The sequence below is a fragment of the Coregonus lavaretus genome (assembly GCF_964263955.1).
Source record: "Coregonus lavaretus genome assembly, chromosome: 39".
NCBI lineage: Eukaryota > Metazoa > Chordata > Actinopteri > Salmoniformes > Salmonidae > Coregonus > Coregonus lavaretus.
Genome location: NC_140026.1, coordinates 22,861,517 through 22,888,355, shown reverse-complemented (window position 1 = coordinate 22,888,355; position 26,839 = coordinate 22,861,517).

Sequence of the window (26,839 nt, the reverse complement as noted above, 5' to 3'; positions counted from 1 at the left end):
TACAACATTGATCTTTGTATGTCCACAACAAAGTTAAGTATTCAAAGAAAATGTTTCTACAACTTAAGGTACAGCCGTAAGTCCTTCATCCTTCACTTGTTTTGGGTTGCCTGAAGAAAATGTAAATAATATATCCCCAAACTAAAAGTATTCAAATGGAACAATGGATTTTTCAAATGTTGTGTCTGCACCTGTAGGCTGTAATTAAAGTGTTAACTCCACCTCCACACTGCTGTGCAAGTGTGTGTCTCAAATAGCACCCTATCCAGAGCACTATCAACCCTGATCAAAAGTAGTGCATTATATAGGGAAAAGGGTGACATTTTGAACTCGACCCAAATCAACTCTAATTGTTATGTAAAATCCCACTACAGAAAACTCCAATCCTCAGTAGATTGAATTACAGCCTTTAGTGGTGGACTGAGGAGACCTGGGTTGACTGTGATCAAAGTATGTGTGCTCCAGTAGAGAGCTGATCCAGTCCTAACCAGATAGAGCTTCTTAGTCCTCCTGTCCCTGAGTCCCCTCTCCTCCCCTCTCCTCTCTGCCTTTGAATCCTGTCACAGATAATACAGCGGATTAAGGCTCTACAAGTCACTTTCATAACCGCTGTACTGTGTCGAGAACCTCCCACTCTCACTCCCATTTACATACTGTAGCCACCTACCAGCAAGAAGTGAGGAATACTGTATGTATGCTATGGTGGGGTGTCTATAATGAAACTGTTTGTGTGTAGGGGGCAAGGGTCTTAGTGTGTGTGTGTCAATGCACGTATGAGTCCATGCAGGTGTGAATGTGTGCACATGCAAACAGATTTGTGTGTGTGTGATTGTGTGTATACACATTTGAATGTGTGTGTGAACCGCCGACTCCTCCTCAAACAGGCGTTATCACAAGCCTCTAAAGATTGTACTACCTGGCCTGGCTGCATGTTATGAAGAGTGATAAGCACATTAAACAAATCATCATGGGCCTGCATTAGTGCCCTAGACGACTGCCAAGACGTTTATCTTCCCCCGTTAAGACGCACACAACACGCCTCTCTTTGCGGTTAGGTGGCATGGAGAAAGGAGAGAGACATAAATCGCACGCCCTGGAGGCAGGGAGGGAAAGAGAAGGAAGGGGAGAGGGGGGAAAGAGAGAGGCAGGCGGTGGAGTATTTCTTCCATGTAATTGGTTTAATAAATTGGAGTAATTTGTCTGTGAGTTGACCAGATGTAATGGAGTGGAGCTGGGGTTTAATGTGTGCCGCGCTGCCTGCTGGCACTGAGGAGAAGTAGGGGGGTGAGGGGGGCCAGTCTGGGGGAGGGGGGGAGGGGGAGGGGAATGGGTGATTGGAAAAGGTGAGATGGAGAGCAAGCCAGCTAAACACTCTCTTCCATTCTCCTCTGACTGCTGATGCAGTGCTAAGGGGTGGGAAGAAAGAGGGGCAGTGCTATCCTAGTGAGGGGGTTAGGGGTGAGGTGTGGGAGGAAAGAGGAGAGTGGAAGAGAAGAGGTGAGGAGGTTGCAAAGTCCAGGCATTTGATTTTCGATTTTAATAGGATCCCCATTAGCCGACGCCAATGGCGACAGCTAGTCTTACTGGGGTCCAACACATAATGAACAAGACATTACAGACAAAATATAGACAACATACATTTAAAAACATTAACATGTAGTGTGTGTGTGCGTTTGCATCTGTCAGTTACACATACATGTCAGTACATACACACAACAAGTAGGTCACATGGGGGAGAGGCGTTGTGCTGTTGAGATGTTGCTTTAATAGTTTTTTGAAACCAGGTTTGCTGTTGACTTGCACTATATGAGATGGAAAGGAGTTCCATGCAATCGTTGCTCTGTATAATACTGTACGTTTCCATGAATTTGTTCTGGATCTGAGGACTGTGAAAAAACCCTGGTGGCATGTCTGACGGGGTAAGTGTGTGTCAGTGCTGTATGTAAGTTGACTATGCAAACTATTTGGAATTTCCCACACATGAATGTTTCTTATAAAAACAAGAAGAGATGCAATCAGTCTTTCCTCAACTCTTAGCAAAGAGAGATTGGCATGCATAGTATTAATATTAGCCAGCACAGCTGCTCTCTTGACTCTTCAAGCGTTTGCAGTGACAATGTTGTCTCTAGTGCATCAGGTATCTGACCCCTCCCAACTCATGGTTCTTTTTCCTAGGTTGCCTTGCTTGCCTTCTGGTGGGAAGATGTATGATCCAATCCCCTCTGTCCTCCATCACTTCAACACCCCATACTATCATACTGGGTACTAGACACAAACATTGGAGCAAATGACCTTGTAATATGTAATATGGTCGTAGTATAGTATCCATATTAAAACTCCCCCGCATCATCACACACTAGTACAGGACATTATCTATTAGATACCACCTCCCCGGTGTGTCGTCCCCCCCCCCCCAACTAATTATAAAACTAAGTAGCGGTACCAGCCAGTGTCTCTGTATGCTAATAGCCACTGCTTCCTGGCCTGGAGTGAACAAGCCTGAACTCCGTCAAAATTAATATTTTAATAAGGTTTACTATGGAAGAAAACCTTCCAGCAGCCAGCAAGCTACAACTATAATTCCCCAGTGCAGTGCAGGAAGGCACTTTGTTATAACTGGGATGGGATGTCTCAACTTTACTAGTGTCAGCTCCCCTGTTTTTGTATTATTTTGTTTTGTATTTTTTTAGGGGGTAGATCAGCTTTAATATTGCAGATAGATTGTAACTTCCATCAATGTAATTGTCTGCATCATTTCCAATCCCCCATATATATTTTTGTAAATGTACATATTTATATCAGCTCCCCTGGTTGGTTAGAGGGAGGAGGAAGTACACAACGTCTTGTCAATGGGAACACAATGTGCTGGGAGACCAGAAGCGCCATTACAACCCAGTAAACAGACAGTAAACAGTGGATGTCATCGGAGAGGGAGGAGAAGTTATGGTCATTATCTTCGTGGACTGTGTTTATCAGCGATCAGTCTGACTGAGAGGGAGATAAAAGTACACAAGCACAAATGATCTCATGCACGCACGCACTGGCACGCAGTGTACACCACGGTTAAATGAATATCCTAAATCCTGAGTCAGTATTCAATTCATTAGGGAGCGCTAAGCATCTGTTCTTATCCAACTAGATCAAGGCATGGATTTAACACATACAGTTAACACCACGGATATTTAGGGAATGGGAGTCCTTTTAATAGGCTTCTTAGTATCTAGGGAACAATTGCTCGTCTTCTACTGTGAGTGTGATAGGAATATCCCATTAGCCAATTATATATTTTCCCACATTCATTTTTCAAGAATTCACACTTGTATGAGTCCAATTCAAAATGGCAGCAGCTTCTTCAGAGCAGTCAAAAGCCCAGCAGAACATCATCTGATGTCAATTACAGAACCTCCTAAAAAAGTCTTGCCGACAGAAAGGTGAGTTTCCCCAGATAAAAATTTAGGCCAAAAAATAATGAAAGAATACCGACACCTAAGAAAAGTGGGGAGGCTCCAATAAGCTGCCGCAGAGAGAGAGAGAAAGAGAGAGAGGGGAGAGAGATTCTTTCATCCAGGTTTCAGGCAGGCCTGTTAAGATTCAGCAGTGCTGTTTAAGATAAAAGTACCATCTCAAGGGCCATCTGGAACACACTCTGATTGCAGCGCCACGCGGCTAAGATTAGCCAAAGTAAAGGCCCTCTGTTTTCATTCAATTGTCAAAAACAATCGACTCACAAGCACTATGGTGGACGTGGGTAGTAGGGGGAGGAGAGGGGAGAAGTTATGGTGCAAATAGAAATAGAAAAACAGAGAAGAAGGAGATAATGATTATTTTACCCTTATTTTACCAGGTAAGTTGACTGAGAACACATTCTCATTTACACAACGACCTGGGGAATAGCTATAGGGGTTGAGGAGGGGGGATAAATGAGCCAGTTGGAAGCTGGGGATGATTAGGTGGAATGAGGGCCAGATTGGGAAGAGAAATAGAGATGCAGAGCGATAGGGACAAAGAGCGGTGTGAGAGTGTGTTCGTGTGAGAGAGAGAGTATGCGTGATATTGAGAGAGTGTGTGTGTATCTATCGTTCGGTGTGTGTGAGACAGACACACAGACACACACATTAGGACAGAGACATGTTTTTTTCAGTGCTGAGAGCAGCAGGATTTTGGCAGAAGCAGCAGTTTAGAGGGGTGGAGGCAGTGGAGGCTGCTGAGGGGAGGACAGCTCATAGTAATGGCTGGAATGGGGTCAATGGAACGGTATCAACCACATGGAAACCATATGTTTGATACCATTCCATTGACTCCATTCCAGCCATTATTATGAGCCATCCTCCCCTCAGCAGCCTCCACTGGTGTGTGTGTGTGTGTGGAAGCTGTGGCACACAACTGACTGTGCCCAGCCATGCAGCCTTGGCAGGGTCACGTCAGGCCCAGTTGGCTTCTATCTGTGATGGAGTCTGACCTTGAAAGGTGGCTTCTTTTAAGTGACAGCCCAATCATGATCACCAGCCAAGCTGTCCACACGCCATGGCCGGCCTTAGCCTACAAACACACACACACACACACACACACACACAAACACACACACACACACACACACACACACACACACACACACACACACACACACACACACACACACACACACACACACACACGTAGTGAGAAAAACACATGCTGTCCCACTTTTCACATTCAGGGTTAATTAAGTATTTTGGTGTGTCCAGCAACTGAGGAAGGGACTCTTGATATGTGCCTGTATGTAAGATAAACGTATGTGTGAGAAAGGGTGTGAGAGTTAATCAATGTGTCATGTACAGTATATGTAATGTATGTAAACATGGTATTATGCACTGTCTGTGTGGGTGTGAGGTAGACAACTTGGATATGTCTGTGCAAGCTGATGTTTGTGTGTGTATTTCATTGTGTGTGTGTGTGTGTGTGTGTGTGTGTGTGTGTGTGTGTGTGTGTGTGTGTGTGTGGACATATGGGAGGCTGGTGCTGGTGGAGACCTCTGGTCCCTGAAATGTTGCATTTCACCAGTCTGAGTGGTTCCACAGAAAAGCGATCCTGCCTTTGAAACCCACTGAAACACATTAGCCAGGTGCCCTGTGAGCGGCAGCCATGACGGCTCAAAGACAATGTCACAGGACACGTCTGGGGGATCCAGTTTCACCATTATTCATGTGGGAATTGACTTTTGGGGTGTGGGTTGTTTTGTGGCTTATAGGAGTAAGGGGTCACTTACCCAATAGATAGTATGGCAATATCGAAATAAGTTCAAATAATACATGTTCTAGTACCTTTTCTGGATTTCACAGTAACTTTTAAAATGTGAGACACTCTAGATTAGTTAATTGTGTAGTAGAATATGATATTGTAGTCTGTACTGAGTTCTAACAATTTGGTCCTTTTTTTCTCCAAGGTGTCCAGTTATTAATGTTCTCAGTGAAAACATAAATGTTCACAGATCGATTATAAAGTCTGTTGTTCAAAGACGTTTGGTACTTTTGAGGTAAGTGGAGGATCCAAGGCAATCTCTTCTTCAACGTCTTAAAAGGCATCCAGTGAGGACTGCTTTTGTGGTTAAACAAAAAACGGCCACTTTTCTTTCAAATTGCTTGGCTTGTTGAGATAAGTGGACGACCGATTTTGTCAGCATGCTGGTCTTCATTCAGACATGACAAAAACACCTGTGAATACCCAGACATCTCTTTCACTGCAGGCAGATTACCAAGGAGTGTAGTCCCCTGTAGCTCAGTTGGTAGAGCATGGTGCTTGCAACGCCAGGGTTGTGGGGTCGTTTCCCACGGGGGGCCAGTATGAAAATGTATGCACTCACTAACTGTAAGTCGCTCTGGATAAGAGCGTCTGCTAAATGACAAAAAAATTAAATAATGGAGTAAGGTCTTTGTAAGGACATGTTACATCCATAGCCTGGTGATTGTTACTCTCCAAACCTCCTAAAATACACCACCACCTATACCATTCAGACTGGAGTCCAGTATAGCTGCAGTGCAGCCAGGAAGTTATTCTATATTTCCCTCCAAGCACTTCCTGTGTATCTGGATTCTGTAGAGGAGCCACCATAGAAATGTAATTTCCCTTCAAGAGAAAGAATGAGTAAGAGGTTTCCTGTTGTGACATAATGGGAGAAATGGTGGGGGTCCTCATGATGCAAAGTTGTACCCACATCTACTGTTGCAATTTCACTCATAATAACACACTCCATAATCTACAGATGGCACCACACTCCGTAATTAAAAGGGCAACACTCCATAATCTCTGTTGCCGGCAGCGATGGCAAATGTCTCCATTTGCCTTGGAGGTTGTTGTGACATCAATGAGAGTCTCTTCACCTGTGAGGTCATGTTTTCTGCCATCCCTGACTGACCACCAAAACCCTGCCCCAAACCCCCGCTGTGACACCAGAGAGAGAGAGAAAGAGATAACGTACACATCCCAGGCACCTCTCTGAGGCATCTCTTACCTCATCATGTCTCTCCGCTCCCTGAGCTTGTATTTTTGGAGGGAGTTGGTAAGTAAACCGCAGTGACGTTGAAGAATTGTGACAATGCTCTCTGCTTGCTGGCTGTCCCCAAATGGCTTGGTAAATGACATCCATCCAGCCGATTCTCCTAAGTGCTGTACATGTGAGTTTGTAGATCCACGGTCTTGTCCCAACAGACAGTAAATACAGGTGTAATTTGATCACTATTTTGTTGCTGAGAATTTCCCTGCAAAGCAGGAAATTCAAACTTGCAGTGTATTTGAGTTTTAAAAAAGCTTCTAAAGTTTGTAATTTCCACTTTGAAATCTCAGACTTGATTTGCCATAACAAAAAATGTATCCACACCCTCAAAATTGTCCATTAATTATAATCCACATAATAATTCACCTTTCCTGTTGCTGCAGGATTATTTTCCTGCTGTATCAAACTGGCTCAAATTAAGATCCTACATCTGTACTACTAGTACTAACCCAAAGCAGCGTGGGTATGAGGGGTATGTACTGTACACAAATGCATTCGATGGGGATGCCTCATGCAGGCTTCCACACTCTACAATGAATGCATTAATGACAAATACACTCCTCTCAATGAATCTACTCCAGTACTACCAACCCAGCCTTAGCGACTCCATTTCCAGGACGAAAATAGAAATGGAGAGAGAGATAAGAGGAATATAGAAAGGGAGGGAGGGGGCGAGAGAGGAGAGAAACATTTCATGTTAGTCAGGTCATTTTGTGCTGATTTCTCCAATTATGATGAGTGATGCGCAACACAGAGATGTGTGTGTATGTGAGAGACTGTGTGTCGTGAGGATGGCAGAGCTCATTTTGCCAGTTGACGAGAGTTAATGAGTTCTTTTCGATTTCGGTTATCTCTGCCAAGAGTCAAGATGAAGAGCAAGATATCTACTTGACAACCTCAGTATTGAGATGCCTCTAATTGTGAAATGAAACAAATAAACGGAATATTATCAGCCAAAGATGTCATAGAGCTCAAGTCTGAAAGCCTCACTAGAACTACAATTCCTAGCCCACAACACCTATTTTCTTTAAAACTGAAAAAGGTTGTGTTTCCTATTGTGGGTCTTTATCAATCAACACATTGACCGACAACTCAGAGACACACATTAATCATTTTTAAAAGGGACAGTCCTGGATGTCCTCTACAGCCCCCCTCTTTCTTACCCTCACTCATGCGTAAGGGGGGGTGACCATGAGTGTCAGCTTCCCCCCTTTCCTTTCCTTCCCGTCCTCCACCCCTCCAACCCTTCATCCAGGCCCAGGCAGTGCGACGGCCTCCCCTACCCCACGGTGAGCAGCGTTACTGGGGTGAGGCGCTGCCCGTCATCCGCCTCTGATGGATGGAGGACATTAAAGCTGCTGGGGACAGGTGCCGCTGACGATTAAAGGGCCGAGCCACTCACTCGGAATGAATGGAAGTGGAAAAAGGAGAAGAAGAGGGAGAGAAAAGAGGGGGAAAGGGAAACTGTTGCTGGAGAACGAGTAAACATGATGTCATGGGGAGCGGCACAACTGAACGAGTGGAGAGGATGATGATAGGGGAAAGGGAGGGAGGGAGAGAAGGAGGGAGGGAGGGAGAGAAGGAGGGATGGATGGCTGTACAAGACAGACGGCGAGGAAACTGTTTGGATGTTGTAATCCTGTTGATAATACTGTCAGTGTTTACCTTTGTGTTTGAATGCTGCAGGACTAACTTCTCCTGAGATTGTTAAGCTGAAGCACTCAGACACATTCTCTCTATCCCCACATTCTCTCTGTCCCCACATACTCTCTGTCCCCACATTCTCTCTGTCCCCACATACTCTCTGTCCCCACATTCTCTCTCTCCCCACATTCTCTCTGTCCCCACATTATCTCTGTCCCCACATTCTCTCTGTCCCCACATTCTCTCTTTCCCCACATTCTCTCTGTCCCCACATTCTCTGTCCCCACATTCTCTCTGTCCCCACATTCTCTCTGTCCCCACATTCTCTATGTCCCCACATTCTCTCTGTCCCCACATTCTCTCTGTCCCCACATTATCTCTGTCCCCACATTCTCTCTGTCCCCACATTCTCTCTGTCCCCACATTATCTCTGTCCCCACATTCTCTCTGTCCCTCGCCCTTTTCCTTTTCCATCCATCTCTCCTTGTCACACTGACACTCTTACTGTCACTGTCCTTGTCTTTCTCTGCTCCATCTTTCTCTACCCCTCTCTTTTCCACCCCCTCCCTCTTTCTCTTTTACAAACTGACACACGCTCTCCATGTATCTCCCTCTCGCCCCCTCTCTTTTCCTTCTATCTGTCTCTTTCTCACATTGACACTCCCTCTCCCTCTCCCTGTCTTCCTCTTTCTCCTCTCCCGCTTTCTAACTGCTGCCACTTGCCAGCCGGAGACATGTAGCTATCACCAGCCCGTGGTGCTGTGCCGTACTGATGACATTTGTTTCCTAACCCTGTCAACTGGCTAGGGGCACGTCTCCCTAGGGGCATGTCCCCCCCTTTCTGTCACACGGACCTGTCACCCTGTCACCATCACTTCACCTTTATAATTCTCCATTCCTCGTTCCTCGCTGCTCTCGAGACTCTGTCACTTAAAGTGCCGATGGGCCTCCTAGAAGGCTAGCAGGGCTTTGCAGTCCTGTCATTACACATACACTACATCACTCCATACCTTTAATTTACACTGAGTGTACAAAACATTAGGAACACCTTCCTAATATTGAATTGCACTTTGCTTTTGTCCTCAGAACAGCCTCAATTCGTCGGAGCATGGACGCTACAAGATGTCAAAAGCGGCACTAGAGGTATTCCTCTAGGGAATGACCCACTCTTTAACTTCCTTGTTCGACAGACTGATTGTGCTAAATTAAATCTCTATAGGACCATGGCTGGGAATAATAGGGAAGCAGACGAGGGAGCTGAGGTATCCCATCACGACTGTGTGAAATGCACTGCCATCAGCAGAAAGACATGCCCTGTGTCTGTCTGTATTACACATATTGCACATATTGATCTGGAAATTGCTTTGTAATGATGAAAAGAGCTGAGGAACAGCGTGACAGACAGCAAGGCTATTAAATATCACATTAATAAAACATTAGCGTAGCCACATTTGTAAACTGGTACTAGACACATTAGCCAGTTCACCGCTAGCTACACTCTCACTGATTTCAATTGCTGTTTATTTTTTTTGCACAACCCAATCTCATAGTGTTTACTGTTAGAGTGTTTCATGTTTGCACATTTCCTTACCCATAATCCTTCAGTACACTTCCCATCCTCCCCTGGCCTCTATATTCAGGCTCATGGTGTCACTCAGGGATTAGCTTTAGTGAACTTAGTGAAATGATACAGCGCTAAAAATATGACTGAACTATTAGTCTACCAGACTGTCACACCAGCCACAATGTCTCCTGGGAGTGTGTGTGCGTGTGTGGGTTGTCTCTAAGGGATGCTACTTTAAACTACTGTAGAATATAAACTAAAGAGACACTCTAGACTTTGAGAGGAACTTTAAAGGAGACTACAATCCAATATAATTAGCTAACAACATCTATTACTGTAGGCTCATATATTCCTGATGACCTTTTGACTTTATCCAATGAGGAAGTGATGCATTAGATTATGTATTATCACTGTAATATTACTGTATCTGCCTCAAGCAAGACTGGACAAGTAAACAGGCATTTTTACAGTGGTTTAGTATAGATTTAGTAGAGCAATGTTACTGTACCTATGAGAGCGAATACAGTTATGTCTGCCTAAAGCAAGACTTGACTAGTAACCAGCCATTTATCACAGTGAATTTCGTGTGGGGACTGCTATTGTTCCAGTGGAAGACAGCTACCTTCCTTTGAAATAAAGTACCTGTCCAGCCGTACAAACATTAGCACTTGTTCTCTCCCTCCTAATTACAGTATATCTGGAATGTTCCCTTCTTTTTCCCCCTGGTTTCTCTTCCTTTCTTTCTGAGTGGAGCTGCCATGTGGCCGAGGCTGGTTCTCATCTTAAAAGTGTCCTTTTATCTGGCAATCCACACAGATAGCGCACAGAACCTCTCTCTCGCTTATCTCAGACATACCGTTCATTAACGACGGGCAGCAGCAATTACCCATGAATATCCCCGGCAACAAAGCCACAAAGGCTAACCCTCCAACTCCCTCCTCCCTTGCCCCGGCCTTTAAAGTTAAACAGGCTCTCACGAATGATGGGAAGGGGGGGAGAGGAAGGAAGGGAGGAAGGGGTTTGAGGAGGCAAACACAAAGACAAAACTCTGGATAAGACTGGTGTTGTTCTGTTTAATTGGTTTGTCTCTCCTGAGAGGAGCCCCAGATCTGGCAGGTTTTAGACGGTTAGCTTCACTGTTAACAGCTTGTCAGGGTGTGTGGATGACGGCAGCGCTAACGTTAGCTAGCTATAGAGCTACACAGCTAACGTGACATTGTCCTCCGTAGGAGGAAGTTGGCCATGGGAGGAAGTTGGCCACACTGTGTCTGCAATTCTCCACCCTACTTGTTCTCTCTACCTCTATGTCCTCTCTGTCTTCTTTCAAACTCTTCAGACTAGAATTTACTTCCGTCTCTGAATCATAGTGGTGGCCATTTTCTGGTCGTAGCAATGGTGTAGAGCGAGACCATCAAGTCTAAACAATCATTTAAAATGGCCGTGTCTGGGAGAAGGCTGAAGTGCTAGCTCTGTGGTTCGTCTGACATTTCCAATTCTGATGACATTTTGAACGGAGAGGGGTTTACAGGTGGAGGAAGCAGACTGGGGATGGTGTGGTGAAATGTTGAATCTGCTTGTTTGTGTGGATAACATCAAAATGAGAGAGGAACAGAGGGAGAGAGAGAAAGAGAGAGAGAGAGAGAGAGAGAGAGAGAGAGAGAGAGAGAGAGAGAGAGAGAGAGAGAGAGAGAGAGAGCTGTCAGGAAAAGCTTTTAGCGACAGAGAGGCTGGGAGTGTCCTCTGAGGTTGTTTATGTCTGTCTTTGTGTGTGTGTCAATGTGCCTGTTTGGTTGGTGTTGCTTGGCAATTTGTATGTTATGACTTTATTATGTGTCTGTGTTTTCAGACTGTATTTATTACTTTGTGTGTGTGTTGATAATGACAGTGTGGGGCCACAACAACATCAGTGGCAGTAGCAGCAGTAGCAGCAGTAGAAACAGTAGCAGCAGTAGAAGCAGTAGAAACAGTAGAAACAGTAGCAGCAGTAGAAGCAGTAGAAGCAGTAGAAACAGTAGCAGCAGTAGAAGCAGTAGAAGCAGTAGAAACAGTAGCAGCAGTAGCAGCAGTAGAAACAATAGCAGCAGTAGCAGCAGCAGTAGCAGCATCAGCAGAAGCAGCAGCAGAAGCAGCAGTAGCAGCAGTAGCAGCAGTAGAAGCAGTAGCAGCAGTAGCAGCAGTAGAAGCAGTAGAAGAAGTAGCAGCAGTAGCAGCAGTAGCAGCAGTAGCAGAAGTAGCAGAAGTAGCAGCAGTAGCAGCAGTAGCAGAAGTAGCAGCAGTAGCAGAAGTAGCAGCAGTAGCAGCAGTAGCAGCAGTAGCAGCAGTAGCAGCAGTAGAAGAAGTAGTAGAAGTAGTAACAGAAGTAGCAGAAGCAGAAGCAGTAGCAGCAGCAGAAGCAGTAGCAGCAGTAGCAGCAGCAGTAGAAGCAGTAGAAGCAGCAGAAGCAGCAGTAGCAGAAGTAGAAGTAGCAGCAGCAGAAGTAGCAGTAGCAGTAGCAGTAGTAGCAGTAGAAGAAGCAGCAGTAGCAGAAGTAGCAGCAGTAGCAACAGCAGCAGTAGCAGGAGTAGCAGCAGTAGAAGCAGTAGCAGTAGAATAAGCAGTAGCAGCAACAGCAGCAGCAGTAGAAGCAGCACCAGCAGAAGCAGCAGCAGCAGCAGCAGCAGTAGCAGTAGAAGCAGCAGCAGTAGCAGCAGCCATAGCAGAAGTAGCAGTATCAGTAGAAGAAGTAGCAGCAGCAGCAGTAGCAGCAGTAGCAGCAGTAGCAGTAGCAGTAGAAGTAGCAGTAGCAGTAGCAGCAGTAGCATCAGCAGTAGCAGAAGTAACAGCAGCAGCAGCAGCAGCAGTAGCAGAAGTAGCAGCAGTAGCAGCAGTAGCAGCAGTAGGAGTAGAAGTAGCAGCAGTAGCAGCAGTAGCAGCAGTAGGAGTAGAAGTAGCAGCAGTAGCAGACGTAGCAGTAGCAGTAGCAGTAGAAGCAGTAGCAGAAGTAGCAGTAGCAGAAGTGGCAGTAGCAGATCAGTGAAGCAGACGTTGTGTCTGTATGGCAGAGCCTCCCTCCATGACTCCAGTCTGTGGGCGAGTTGTTTTCTGCCTGGGAGGCTAATGCTAGCTGACAGCCAGTCCTAGAGCTCTTTCAATCTCTCTCTTCACCGCTCAGAGCAAAAAGCAAAAAAAAGCACATCCACCACCACTGTATGAGGAACTTTCTAGAACACCCCTCAACCCTCCATCACTTGCGAGCAGAGGTGTAAAAACACACATCTACACAGTGGGGAGAGAGGGAGACACGCAGCACTGTTTGATCTGACACATATGTAGCAGACACTCACTGGAGCCTGCATGGTGACCCTGGGGTCATGGTGGTATGGTGTTTGTGTGTGTCACAGGAGGTGCTGAGGGCAGAACGGCTCATAATAATGGCTGGAATGGAGTCAATGGAATGGTATCAAACACATGGAAACCATGTGTTTAATGTGTTCGATAGCGTTCCATTTATTTCATTCCAGTCATTACTATGAGCCCGTCCTCCCCAATTAAGGTGCCACCAGCCGCCTGTGGTGTGTGTGTGTGTTTGTGTTCGCGTGTGTGTCTATGTTTATGTCAGTGTGTGCCTGCGTGCATGTGTGTATGCAGGGAGTGTGCACCACTGCCCCCTGTCAGTGTATGAGGCAGGCAGCCCAGGCCTATGGTGTTGGGTTATCCCCCAAAATGCTTTTATGGACACTCTTCGAATGGCTGAGCAGTCAGAAACCAGGAAACCAGCCTGCCATCTGGAGCCTTTCGGGGATTCATTTTCCCCCTTAGCATTTGCACTGGGCTTCAGTGTGGGGAAACTGCTACTGTAGTGGTGGGGAAACATTAGCATGTAGGCTATCCCGTAATGTAACATCTTGCTGTGTGTGGCTAGCATGTCATTTTAACCTTGAGGCGGGTGTTAATCCACACTGGTACTCTAAACACCAGCTGAATAGGTAATGGTGCTTCAGAACACATAAGCAAGTCTTCAAGATCTTTAACCTTGTCTAAAAGCAGACAGACTGGGAGCATCTGGCTTCTCAATAACCATAAAGATGAGAGCTGAATTAAAATACGTGTTGTTCAAATGGCTAGAGCATGGTGCTTGCAACACCCGAGCTACGGGTGAGGAATAAATTCCTACACATGCCACACTGTATATAACATGCATCTACTAAACGACCATGCTAAACATTTTATGATCAGAATGTCGCAACCATATTTCGTCCTCTATTCTAAACTCCCACAGCCGTTTTAGTGCTTCACTGTCTCTTCACTGTGGTCTGCTCTCCTAGCATTCCAATTGGGTTGCCACAGCATGGGCTGACCCCTACCAAGTAAAAAGAGGCAGGGCCATGGAGGATGGTGTGATCTGGAGCCAGATGAGGCTGGAGGATCAGAGAGGAGGCCTGGTGAAAACAGGGTAAAGCAAGGTCATTCTACTGCTGCAGGCACAATGGGATTTGGGCTTTATGAATGATGCTGGCCTGTAATGTTGTTGATAGTGGGCAATATGGTATCTGTTACTGGATATGAGTGGGTGTTCTGATCAGTCGCTTTGTACGGGGTTGTAGTTTTTGTCACTGTTCGCTATCACTATATTATAATCACTGCCATCATCATCATCATATAATATAATAATATGCCATTTAGCAGACACTTTTATCCAAAGCGACTTACAGTCATCTTCATCATCATCATCATCATCATCATCATCATCATCATCACCATCATCAGTATATTGAAAAAAGGTTTTCTTCAAAATAAGAGGGGACAAAACAATTGTCACTTTATTGTAGAGAGAATATTAACATTTCAATATTTGAATAAGAACCTCTCAAAATGCTCCCACATCTAACAGTTTCTATTATCTGATTATTCAATTATTACATCTCCTGCTACCTTATCCTGGTATAGCTGCTTAATTACTTTAATGATGACCTTCTCTAGCTCTAAGAGGTCACCCTACTCACATAGTCTCGGCAGCAAATTAATTCTCCCTCAAGAAGATCATAAAAGCTTATAAAAGCTGAATGTCAAACTATTATCTCTTCTGGACAAAAATACACAGCTCACCCTCTGTACACAGTTCAACCATTTAACAGAGAGAGAACTCAAAGGTTTCAACTTGTGATGATACCATGAACAATCTTTAATAGCCAAAAGAGATGGTCAAAGGTCTGAAATAAAACAGCCGAGTAAGAGATGGAAGCTCATTCTCTTACAGTTTTTTCCAACTGCTTACACACGTTTTCAAAACTATGTAGCCTTTTTTCAAAACTCTACACACAATTCCCAAAACTGCACACATGGATGCCTCACATCTCCTTCAATTTGTAACACTTCATTCAAAATGCCATAAACACAGAATGAAGCATTTGCATCAAATGGCAAACACTACTTTCATAATAGTAAATCTTTGGATATACCATGTAAACACTGTTGTTCTAAATCTAAAGCTCTTTGGTCTTTCATAGGCTTCTATATACATTTCAATACAATGTTCTACAGTGAAAGTAATCTGCTGAGAGGGGTAACAAGTACACTGTAAACACCAATGCAATGTAGAAACAGAAAATATTTATTAGGCCAAACATTACTGTTGTATACAGTAGCATACAACAAAACCATAAACATATGTAAACCAAAAGTATATTCTTTAGAATACAGTAAAGAACACAATTGTGTGTGGGGGGTCCCGGGGGTGCAGTCCAGGAAATGGTAGGGGGGGGGGGGGGGGGGGGGCAGTCACCAGTGCTAAGCTACGCTTCATCTCTTCTCTGGCCTGGGTCTGGCCACAATACTTCGTCCACATCACAAGATACGTTTTCTCTTGCCAAACATCGAGGGAAGTATCTCCTAGCATGGCGTATCCAACCTTGGACAGAGGCAACCTCTATGTCCCCACATGCGTCCTCCATTGCCTGGAGAAGCGGGCATAGGGTTGGCAATCATACACTTTCCAGCGCCAGGCTGAGAAGAATTCCTCTATGGGATTTAGAAAAGGTGAATATGGGGGTAGGTACAAAACTACAAATTGTGGATGGGTGGCAAACCAGTTTTGGACCAGAACAGCCCGGTGAAAATGAACATTGTCCCATATAACCACAAATCTAGCAGGCTCCTGATCTGGATCAGGGACAAGCATTGTGTAAATTGCATCCAGAAAAGTGAGCATATGGCCGGTGTTGTACGGACCCAGTGTGGCATTGTGATGGAGGACCCTGTTTTGAGTGATGGCAGCACACATAGTTATATTACCCCCACGCTGTCCAGGGACATTGGTAATTGCCCTCTGTCCTATTACATTTATTCCGCGGCACCTGGTTTTGGTGAGGTTGAAGCCAACCTCATCCACATAAATAAATGTACATGGGCATCCATCTCCAATACTCTCTGTAACAGACAAAAGGATATACAGATGAGTAAATATGGTATGTCTGAAGTATTGGAAGTAGTGTTGCATACATACCTCTACAAAGTCATGTCGCAGATTCTTGACTCTGTCAGAGTTTCTCTCAAATGGCACCTTGTAAAGTTGTTTCATCGTCACTTGGTGCCGTTGGAGGATGCGTTGTATGGTCGACAGGCTTACAGCATTGATGTTGTTAAATATGGTGTCATTATTCAAGATATGCTCTCTTATCTCTCAAATCCTAATTGCATTGTTGGCCAAAACCATATTTATAATTGCAGTCTCTTGTACATCTGTAAACAAGCGTCCTCGTCCTCCATGATGTCTTTGCCTTTCCACTCTGTACAGAATTCAAACACAGTATGTGTTCTGTAAACAATGTACACAAAAATGTAGTACAGCATGATAACCAACCTCATTCATTCAATACAGTGCAGTAAATGGATGGCTTAGAGTTACAAATGTTCATGCAATACTATGCAGTCATACGTATTTTACAGTACATTACTGTAATGCTAAAATAGTAATTAGATAGTTGCATACCTGTTCTCATTTCTGAAGGTTCGAATTATGGACGCCACTGTAAATCGACTCAAGTTGGGCTGGACTCTCAGTCCAGCCTCTCTCATGGTCAAACCGTGGTTGATCACATGATCAACAAGTGTTGCCCTAATCTCATCAGAGATGGCTCTCCTTCCTTCTCTTCTTTGCCCTCGTCCTCTTCTTCCTCTTCCTCTTCCTCTTCCTCTTCCTCTTCCTCTTCCTCTACCTCCTACTCCTCCTCTTCCAACTATTCGTCTTTGAATTTGTCCTCGTTGTTGTCCCCTGCCTCTCCCTCCTACAACTCTTGCTCTCTGTCCATTGTTGGCATCCATTGTTCAAAACAGTCCTATACTACAGTAAAGCAGTGATTGGTTAGTGATCAGTTAAGCAATTAGTGTTTGAACATGTGAGGAGAGTGTGTTTGACCTGGTGAATAAGTGTAGCATTTTGATTGGTTGTGTTTGGAAAAGGAAAGCAAGTCACTTCCTGTTAGATTTTTGTGTTTTAGGTAGAGAATTGTGTGTAGTGTTTTGAAAAAAGTGTTTTATGCAATTGACAACTGAGTCAAAGGCTGAGAAATAGCTTATGGTTTTGGAGATTTTGTGTGTAGTTTTGCACTTTGAGTGAGAGGTTTCAAAACTCGTGTGACATGAAAAGATTTTGTGTGTAAGCAGTTGGAAAAAATTGTAAGTATTTTGGGAGAATCACAGTTTTTGTTGGAGAACTCGGAGTCAGAGAGAGGGGATGCGAGGGTGCTAGAGTCGATCACATCCATTTGTAACTACTGCAGAGTTGTGGGATGTGGCCTTGGCTTGCCGACCGAGCCCACCGACATTGATGGATGCAGGTGAGCATCGCTGACTCTGACCTTAAATACTAATCTGTGTTGAAGATGTATCTGTTGCCTGCCCATCTATGGGAACCCATAACCAGTCCTGCAGATTGAGAGGCAGCGGCCTCATTTATCGAAGGTGTGTATGCACTAAAAAGACTCTAAACCTTGAATGCGCCACTTTTCCGCAAAGGTTGGTATTGATCAAATTTGAACTTGACAGGAAAGTATGCACATCTCCATGCAAATCTCAGACCATGTTTACGTACAACTTCTAGTGGTTGAAGAATTGTATTACAAGCAAATATCGTTCTTTTGGAGGAAATAGAGGTGTTTGACACACAGGAATTATAATAATGGTAGGCTAATAAAAACATTAAAACGTACGCTAATGATAAAACATATGCATTTGCATTTGGTAAGAATCGCATAGCAGCATGTAGTCTAATATGTTTCTTTGAGTTGTATTACATGGGCCTAAATCATAATAATATTTTCTGACATGACAAATATTAGGTTACCATTTATCCATCGCTCATTCAATAGCCAAGCATGCTAGGAAGTAATAAACAGGTTGGCTAAACAGTATCGGTAGGCCGCAGTATTGCTGTGAGATAACACAGCTTCCTTCACAGCTTCTACCCCCAAGCCATGAGACTGCTGAACAATTAATCAAATGGCCACCCAGACTATTTACATTGACATCCCCTTCCTTTGTTTTTACACTGGTGCTACACTCTGTTTATTATCTATGCATAGTCACTTTACTCCTACATGTACAAATGACCTCGACTAACCTGTACCCCCGCACATTGACTCGGTACCGGTACCCCCTGTATATAGCCTCGTTATTGTTATTTTATTGTGTTACTTTTATTTTATTTTTTACTTTTGTTTATTTAGTAAATATTTTCTTAACTCTATTTCTTGAACTGCATTGTTGGTTAAGGGCTTGTAAGTAAGCATTTCACGGTAAGGTCTACACCTGTTGTATTCAGCGCATGTGACAAATACAATTTGATTTGATTTGATTTGATAGGAGCATGACATCATAGCCTCTGAGCCCATACCAAGACAAGAGATAGAAACACAATCATCTATTGACCAAAAATATTGAACAACAATTAGTATTTTGCATAGTGTGGGCTGTAGCATTTACTTTTAAATTGTTTGAATAGACAATCAATCATGCAGAATGTGCGGCCAGTGTTTGGCAATCGCTAAAGGTGGCATTCATTTTTTTTGGAAAAAGTAACTGCAAAAGATTTAAACATTCTGCCCACATTTCTACAGAAATGTGATCAAATTTGCTATTCCGCTTTCTTTTAGAAACGGACATGGCCCAGTTCCAACATTTCCAAATCATGCAGCAAATTAGGGGTTTTATGTTGCCATAAAATGTGAATGGAGGGCGTTTTCCAGGCAGGGTTGTAGCGCTCATTCACGAGCGCTCAAATATAAATGGCTCTGATTGAATCAATGAAAACGTGTATATTTTGTGTACAACAGCATGATAAATCCCAATAATTTGTAGCGCACACAAACCACAGAATCTTCACGTATGCCAGAATGTATTAAGAAATGTACGCACTGTTGATAAATGAGGCCCCAGGAGAGGAAGATAAGTGAGCGAGAGGCTAGGAACAGAGTGAGGGAATGTGAAGATGAGTATAACAAGGAGATGGAGACAGGGAGGGTCAAAGGGAAGAAGGAAAGAAGGGATGGAGCTGGCCTGCTTTAAACGAGTGCATTCAAAGTGCATTCATTTATTTCTCCTACACCGGATGAACTTTTCCCCTCGAACCTGTTTAAATATTAAGGTAGTATAATTAACAGGTGATATAGTGAAGCACAACAGTGGGGGCTCAAGCCTTATTGACTGCAAGGTGACAAAGTAGCAATGCTGCAGCTAGCTGGCAAGGAGGAGGGACTGTGTGTGTGTGTGTGTGTGTCTGCGTGGTGTGTATGTGTGTACGTGCGTGTGCGTGCATGAATGCATGTGTGTGCATGCTCGTTTATTTGCCTGAATGAGTGTGTGTGTGTGTGGGAGGGAGGGATGAGGCCCATGGGGGCTAGAGTTTCTGGATATTGAGTTCCATTCATCTGTTTGTGTGAGGCTCACAGCTCCCCAGCCTCCCAGGCCTCAGTGAAGGATAAGAGGCAGAGACACATCTTGGTGGGTATGTATCCTTGAGTGTTTATGTATTGCCTAATTAGTTTTTGTGCCGGACAGGATTGATTCCTTGCTGTGCGATGATGACTGGTGTGCGACTGTTTTGAGCACTGTGATGTGTGTGTGTGTGTGTGTGAGATGTGTGTGTGTATGTGTATGTGATGACCTAGATATGCCGTTTAATCACCAGGGTTTAACACTGTAGTCATGACGAAAGGAGATTATCAAATGAGTTACAGTATAGGCTTCTCTGTTTATCAATATTTGATTGGCAAACATATTTGCTCTGTTATTGTATCTTTTCATTCGTAACAGGTTTGTTATTACAGAAAAAGGCACTCAGAACGTACAGTATGAGACCACTTTACCATGTCAACTAACGTCTTGTGGTGACAGTCTTCTCCTCAACAGAATCCACACATCCATATGTACGGTGTCCATATTAGGACAGCCTCAAAGTCACTGAAACCAACTCCTTATGAAGTCCTCTGAGGAAGTCCTAATATGGACACTGTGCATGGTGTAATGACAGGGGTCGGGCAAATCAGCTCCTTGAAACAAGGAATCTCATTATCCCAACATTATGCCTAGACTGAAAGATTCACGAAACACCACTTCATACTAGAACACATTTGAAGACTGCATTGAGTTGAAACCCACTTGATAAGCTTTCGAGGGAGATGACTTGCTCTTTCTGTTGCTCAAATTCGGCCTTGATTTTCTTCAGCTCATCTACCTACCGCTTCAGGTTGTGATGTTGTGTTACCACGCTGGTACAGGGTAGGATATTGTATTGGAGTTTAAGTTTCATTAATCATGTGGAGCTTTGAGTAAATTCACAGCTCAATAGATGTAATATGGGATAACCTGTTTGCCTGGGAGTCTTCTTGGATGTTCCGTGTGAGTGTAGTAAGCTAAGGGAAAATCATTATGGAAATATTTTCCAGGGAAGGCTGGGGTTTAATAACACCTGAAAATAAATGATGGGCTGAAATCAGAATTGACTGATGTTTTTTCTCTCTTTCCCCAAGACACCAGGTAGAGTGTAGGTTTTAACCACTGTTATGCCTTCAGTACATCCGAGGTGATATTACTACTGGAGGCTCATTGTGATTATGTTGTATTGGAATATATTAACGATCGTCTTCCTCCGCTTCTCTTTGAATAAATCACAGCTTATGAGTTTGATACTGGGTGAATTGACGTGCATGTATCTACATTACTCTGTGACATTCATGCATATTCAGACTAAAGCGGTGAGATTAAACACACATGCCACTCTTATCATAGACCTTCATGATGACAAAGGTGATAAGAACAAGGCCATTACAAGATGCAAAAGACAGAGTGATGATGAAACAATGACAAAATACTGATGACCTTTCGGGACAAATATACAGTTGAAGTCGGAAGTTTACCTACACTTAGGTTGGAGTCATTAAAACTTGTTTTTCAACCACTCCACTTTAGTTCTGGCAAGTTGGTTAGGACATCTACTTTGTGCATGACACAAGTAATTTTTCCAACAATTGTTTACAGACAGACTATTTCACTTATAATTCACTGTATCACAATTCCAGTGGGTCAGAAGTTTACATACGCTAAGTTGACTGTGCCTTTAAACAGCTTGGAAATAAAAAAATAATTTGAGTCAATTGGAGGTGTACCTGTGTATGTACAGTGGGGGAAAAAAGTATTTAGTCAGCCACCAATTGTGCAAGTTCTCCCACTTAAAAAGATGAGAGAGGCCTGTAATTTTCATTATAGGTACACATCAACTATGACAGACAAAACAATAATTTTTTTCCAGAAAATCACATTGTAGGATTTTTAATGAATTTATTTGCAAATTATGGTGGAAAATAAGTATTTGGTCAATAACAAAAGTTTCTCAATACTTTGTTATATACCCATTGTTGGCAATGACACAGGTCAAACGTTTTCTGTAAGTCTTCACAAGGTTTTCACACACTGTTGCTGGTATTTTGGCCCATTCCTCCATGCAGATCTCCTCTAGAGCAGTGATGTTTTGGGGCTGTCGCTGGGCAACACGGACTTTCAACTCCCTCCAAAGATTTTCTATGGGGTTGAGATCTGGAGACTGGCTAGGCCACCCCAGGACCTTGAAATGCTTCTTACGAAGCCACTCCTTTGTTGCCCGGGCGGTGTGTTTGGGATCATTGTCATGCTGAAAGACCCAGCCATGTTTCATCTTCAATGCCCTTGCTGATGGAAGGAGGTTTTCACTCAAAATCTCACGATACATGGCCCCATTCATTCTTTCCTTTACACGGATCAGTCGTCCTGGTCCCTTTGCAGAAAAACAGCCCCAAAGCATGATGTTTCCACCCCCATGCTTCACAGTAGGTATGGTGTTCTTTGGATGCAACTCAGCATTCTTTGTCCTCCAAACACGACGAGTTGAGTTTTTACCAAAAAGTTCTATTTTGGTTTCATCTGACCATATGACATTCTCCCAATCCTCTTCTGGATCATCCAAATGCACTCTAGCAAACTTCAGACGGGCCTGGACATGTACTGGCTTAAGCAGGGGGACACGTCTGGCACTGCAGGATTTGAGTCCCTGGCGGCGTAGTGTGTTACTGATGGTAGGCTTTGTTACTTTGGTCCCAGCTCTCTGCAGGTCATTCACTAGGTCCCCCCGTGTGGTTCTGGGATTTTTGCTCACCGTTCTTGTGATCATTTTGACCCCACGGGGTGAGATCTTGCGTGGAGCCCCAGATCGAGGGAGATTATCAGTGGTCTTGTATGTCTTCCATTTCCTAATAATTGCTCCCACAGTTGATTTCTTCAAACCAAGCTGCTTACCTATTGCAGATTCAGTCTTCCCAGCCTGGTGCGGGTCTACAATTTTGTTTCTGGTGTCCTTTGACAGCTCTTTGGTCTTGGCCATAGTGGAGTTTGGAGTGTGACTGTTTGAGGTTGTGGACAGGTGTCTTTTATACTGATAACAAGTTCAAACAGGTGCCATTAATACAGGTAACGAGTGGAGGACAGAGGAGCCTTTTAAAGAAGAAGTTACAGGTCTGTGAGAGCCAGAAATCTTGCTTGTTTGTAGGTGACCAAATACTTATTTTCCACCATAATTTGCAAATAAATTCATAAAAAATCCTACAATGTGATTTTCTGGAATTTTTTTCCTCAATTTGTCTGTCATAGTTGACGTGTACCTATGATGAAAATTACAGGCCTCTCTCATCTTTTTAAGTGGGAGAACTTGCACAATTGGTGGCTGACTAAATACTTTTTTCCCCCACTGTATTTCAAGGCCTACCTTCAAACTCAGTGCCTCTTTGCTTGACATCATGGGAAAATCAAAATAAATCAGCCAAGACCTCAGAAAAGAAATTGTTGACCTCCACAAGTCTGGTTCATCCGTGGGAGCAATTTCCAAACGCCTGAAGGTACCAAGTTCATCTGTACAAACAATAGTACGCAACTATAAACACCATGGGACCACTCAGCCGTCATACCGCTCAGGAAGGAGACGCGTTCTGTCTCCTAGAGAAGAACGTACTAAGTGCAAATCAATCCCAGAACAACAGCAAAGGACCTTGTGAAGATGCTGGAGGAAACAGGTACAAATGTATCTATATCCACAGTAAAACGAGTCCTATATCGACATAACCTGAAAGGCCGCTCAGCAAGGAAGAAGCCACTGCTCCAAAACCGCCATAAAAAAGGCAGACTACGGTTTGCAACTGCACATGGGGACAAAGATCGTACTTTTTGGAGAAATGTCCTCTGGTCTGATGAAACAAAAATATAACTGTTTGGCCATAATGATCATTGTTATGTTTGGAGGAAAAAGAGGGTACATGCAGGCCGAAGAACACCATCCCAACCGTGAAGCACGGGGGTGGCAGCATCATGCTGTGGGGGTGCTTTGCTGCAGGAGGGACTGGTGCACTTCACAAAATAGATGGCATTATGAGGAAGGACATTTATGTGGATATATTGAAGCAACATCTCAATACATCAGTCAGAAAGTTAAAGCTTGGTCGCAAATGGGTCTTCCAAATGGACAATGACCCCAAGCATACTTCCAAAGTTGTGGCAAAATGGCTTTAAAGACAACAAAGTCAAGGTATTGGAGTGGCCATCACAAAGCCTCTGTAGCCTCTGTCCTCTGTAGCTCAGCTGGTAGAGCACGGCGCTTGTAACGCCAAGGTAGTGGGTTCGATCCCCGGGACCACCCATACACAAAGAAAAATGTATGCACGCATGACTGTAAGTCGCTTTGGATAAAAGCGTCTGCTAAATGGCATATTATATTATTATTATTAAAGCCCTGACCTCAATCCTATAGAACATTTGTGGGCAGAACTGAACAAGCGTGTGCGAGCAAGGAGGCCTACAAACCTGACTCAGTTACACCAGCTCTGTCAGGAGGAATGGGCTACAATTCACCCAACTTATTGTGGGAAGCTTGTGGAAGGCTACCCGAAATGTTTGACCCAAGTTAAACAATTTAAAGGCAATGCTACCAAATACTAATTGAGTGTATGTAAACTTCTGACCCACTGAGAATGTGATTAAATAAATAAAAGCTGAAATAAATCATTTTTCTACTATTATTCTGACATTTCACATTCTTAAAATAAAGTGGTGTTCCTAACTGACCTAAGACAGGGAGAATTTACTAGGATTAAATGTCAGGAATTGTGAAAAACTGAGTTTAAATGTATTTAGCTTATGTGTATGTAAACTTCCGACTTCAACTGTAGATACCGTTTTGGTGCTCAACAGAGTAGACAAACATGGCCCACGCACGTTTCAGGAGGAAAGGGTGAGTTAAAAATGGCGGGATGGGAAAAAGATGGCAACATCAATAAGAACTATGAAAATCCAAGGCACTCGGCATGCAGGCAACACATAAACTAACCACTCGTCTGAAGGACAACCTTTTTTGTGTGCGGCCATGGATGAAATGCAAAAACAGATGATAAGGCCGGCGTGTGCAGCAGTGTGGCTGTGTGCCTCCATTCTTTATTCTGCTCATCGTAAAACTTTGTTCTGCTCATCGTAAACCTACCAAAGGGACAGCCCAGAGGAGCTATATAGCTGTATAGCACACTCATAGAAGTAAAGGGGCCTCGAAAAGCCACTGTAGGGGAACCTTTTCAGGTATAAAAAGTAAACCCTGTGTAAAGGTTCAAACAGGAACATTTTTGTGATGGGAGGGGTTAAATCTTGAACCTTTTTAAAATAATATATTGTCGCAGCCTATCAGAAGATTGGAGGGGCATGGTTTATTGGAGGCGTGGCTTTCAAATAGTTATTTTTGGCCACCCATTCCTGTTCATCAAGTTAACCTTTTCACACATTAGTTTCAAATATATCTAACCTTCGCCCCTGTGTGAGTTATTTCATGCGTGTGACGTCAGAACGCTCTCGCTGTTCCAAAATGTGATTGATACTTAACAAGACAGTTAACCAGCGCTACCCTCAAACCAAGGCACGCTGCCTGCTAATTATCTATAGGCTATGTTTCAACTTGTCAATTTCAAATTATTTTCTAACAAGTTTTATTTTCAAACAACAGTTTAAATTGAGGTGTCCATTTCACTGTTGTGGACAATTTATGTTTGAGGCTTTACTCAACAAGGGCCCAAGCACTTCCTAGTGTTTTGACAGATCAAGTATGAAGACATTGCACATAATAATATAATATGCCATTTAGCAGATGCTTTTATCCAAAGCGACTTACAGTCATGCGTGCATACATTTTTTTGTGTATGGGTGGTCCCGGGGATCAAACCCACTACCTTGGCGTTACAAGCGCCGTGCTCTACCAGCTGAGCTACAGAGGACCACATCTGTAGTCAGAACAGGCCTTGCACAAACGTTTCCCCCCAGTACATTTTCTGGCTGGTGCCCGCATTGCCTTCATGGTTGTTTTCCTTACAAATTGGACTTTGGACATGTGTGCGTTCCTATCAAAGTAAGTGGCTTATTTTCTGTATATCGTGTTGTCGTTTCTGCTGTAACACACCATATGTACGTATGGATCATAATGTATTTACTGTTTTATTCACATGTTTTCAAGTACTGGTGACAAATCACGCATTCCAATTCTTGCATGGATTGTAATGGACACATATGATGTGTGTAAAATACTTTTTTGAATGTTGTACTGATTATGATGAGCTAATGCTAAACTATTTGCTGGCTATGGGTGGTGCCATGTTTGTTGATATCATTCAATGCATTCTGGTTGTCACGTAAGCATCTGTCAGATCAAAGATGTTATAACAAGGGATAGTTCACTCGACTGACTTATGGTGCTTTCAAGACAACTGTGAACTTGGAAAAATACTAGGTTAAATCATGACGTCAATGATCTTCAGGTTGGAAAGTCGGAGCTCTAGAAAGAGGCCTGAGTTTCCGAGTTGGAATTCCGAGTTGGATGACCGTTCAAAACGATTTTTACCAGTGGAGCTAGTTTTTCCCGAGTTCTCAGTTGTCTTGAACGCATTGAAGTCGGAATTCTGAGATTTCCAAGTTCCCAGTTGTTTTGAACGCGGCGTCAGACCCCCCTTTACGGTTGTTTTATTTTTATTTAGCGTATAAACTTCTCTTGTGTTTTACCCCCATTTATTGATAAATCCCCCATCATAGTACTAAACTCAGCAAAAAAAGAAACGTCCTCTCACTGTCAACTGCGTTTATTTTCAGCAAACGTAACATGTTTAAATACTTGTATGAACATAACAAGATTCAACAACTGAGACATAAGCTGAACAAGTCCCACAGACATGTGACTAACAGAAATGGAGTAATGTGTCCCTGAACAAAGGGGGTTCAAAATCAAAAGTAACAGTCAGTATCTGGTGTGGCCACCAGCTGCATTAAGTACTGCAGTGCATCTCCTCCTCATGGACTGCACCAGATTTGCCAGTTCTTGCTGTGAGATGTTACCCCACTCTTCCACCAAGGCACCTGCAAGTTCCCGGACATTTATGGGGGGAATGGCCCTAGCCCTCACCCTCCGATCCAACAGGTCCCAGACGTGCTCAATGGGATTGAGATCCGGGCTCTTTGCTGGCCATGGCAGAACACTGACATTACTGTCTTGCAGGAAATCACGCACAGAACGAGCAGTATGG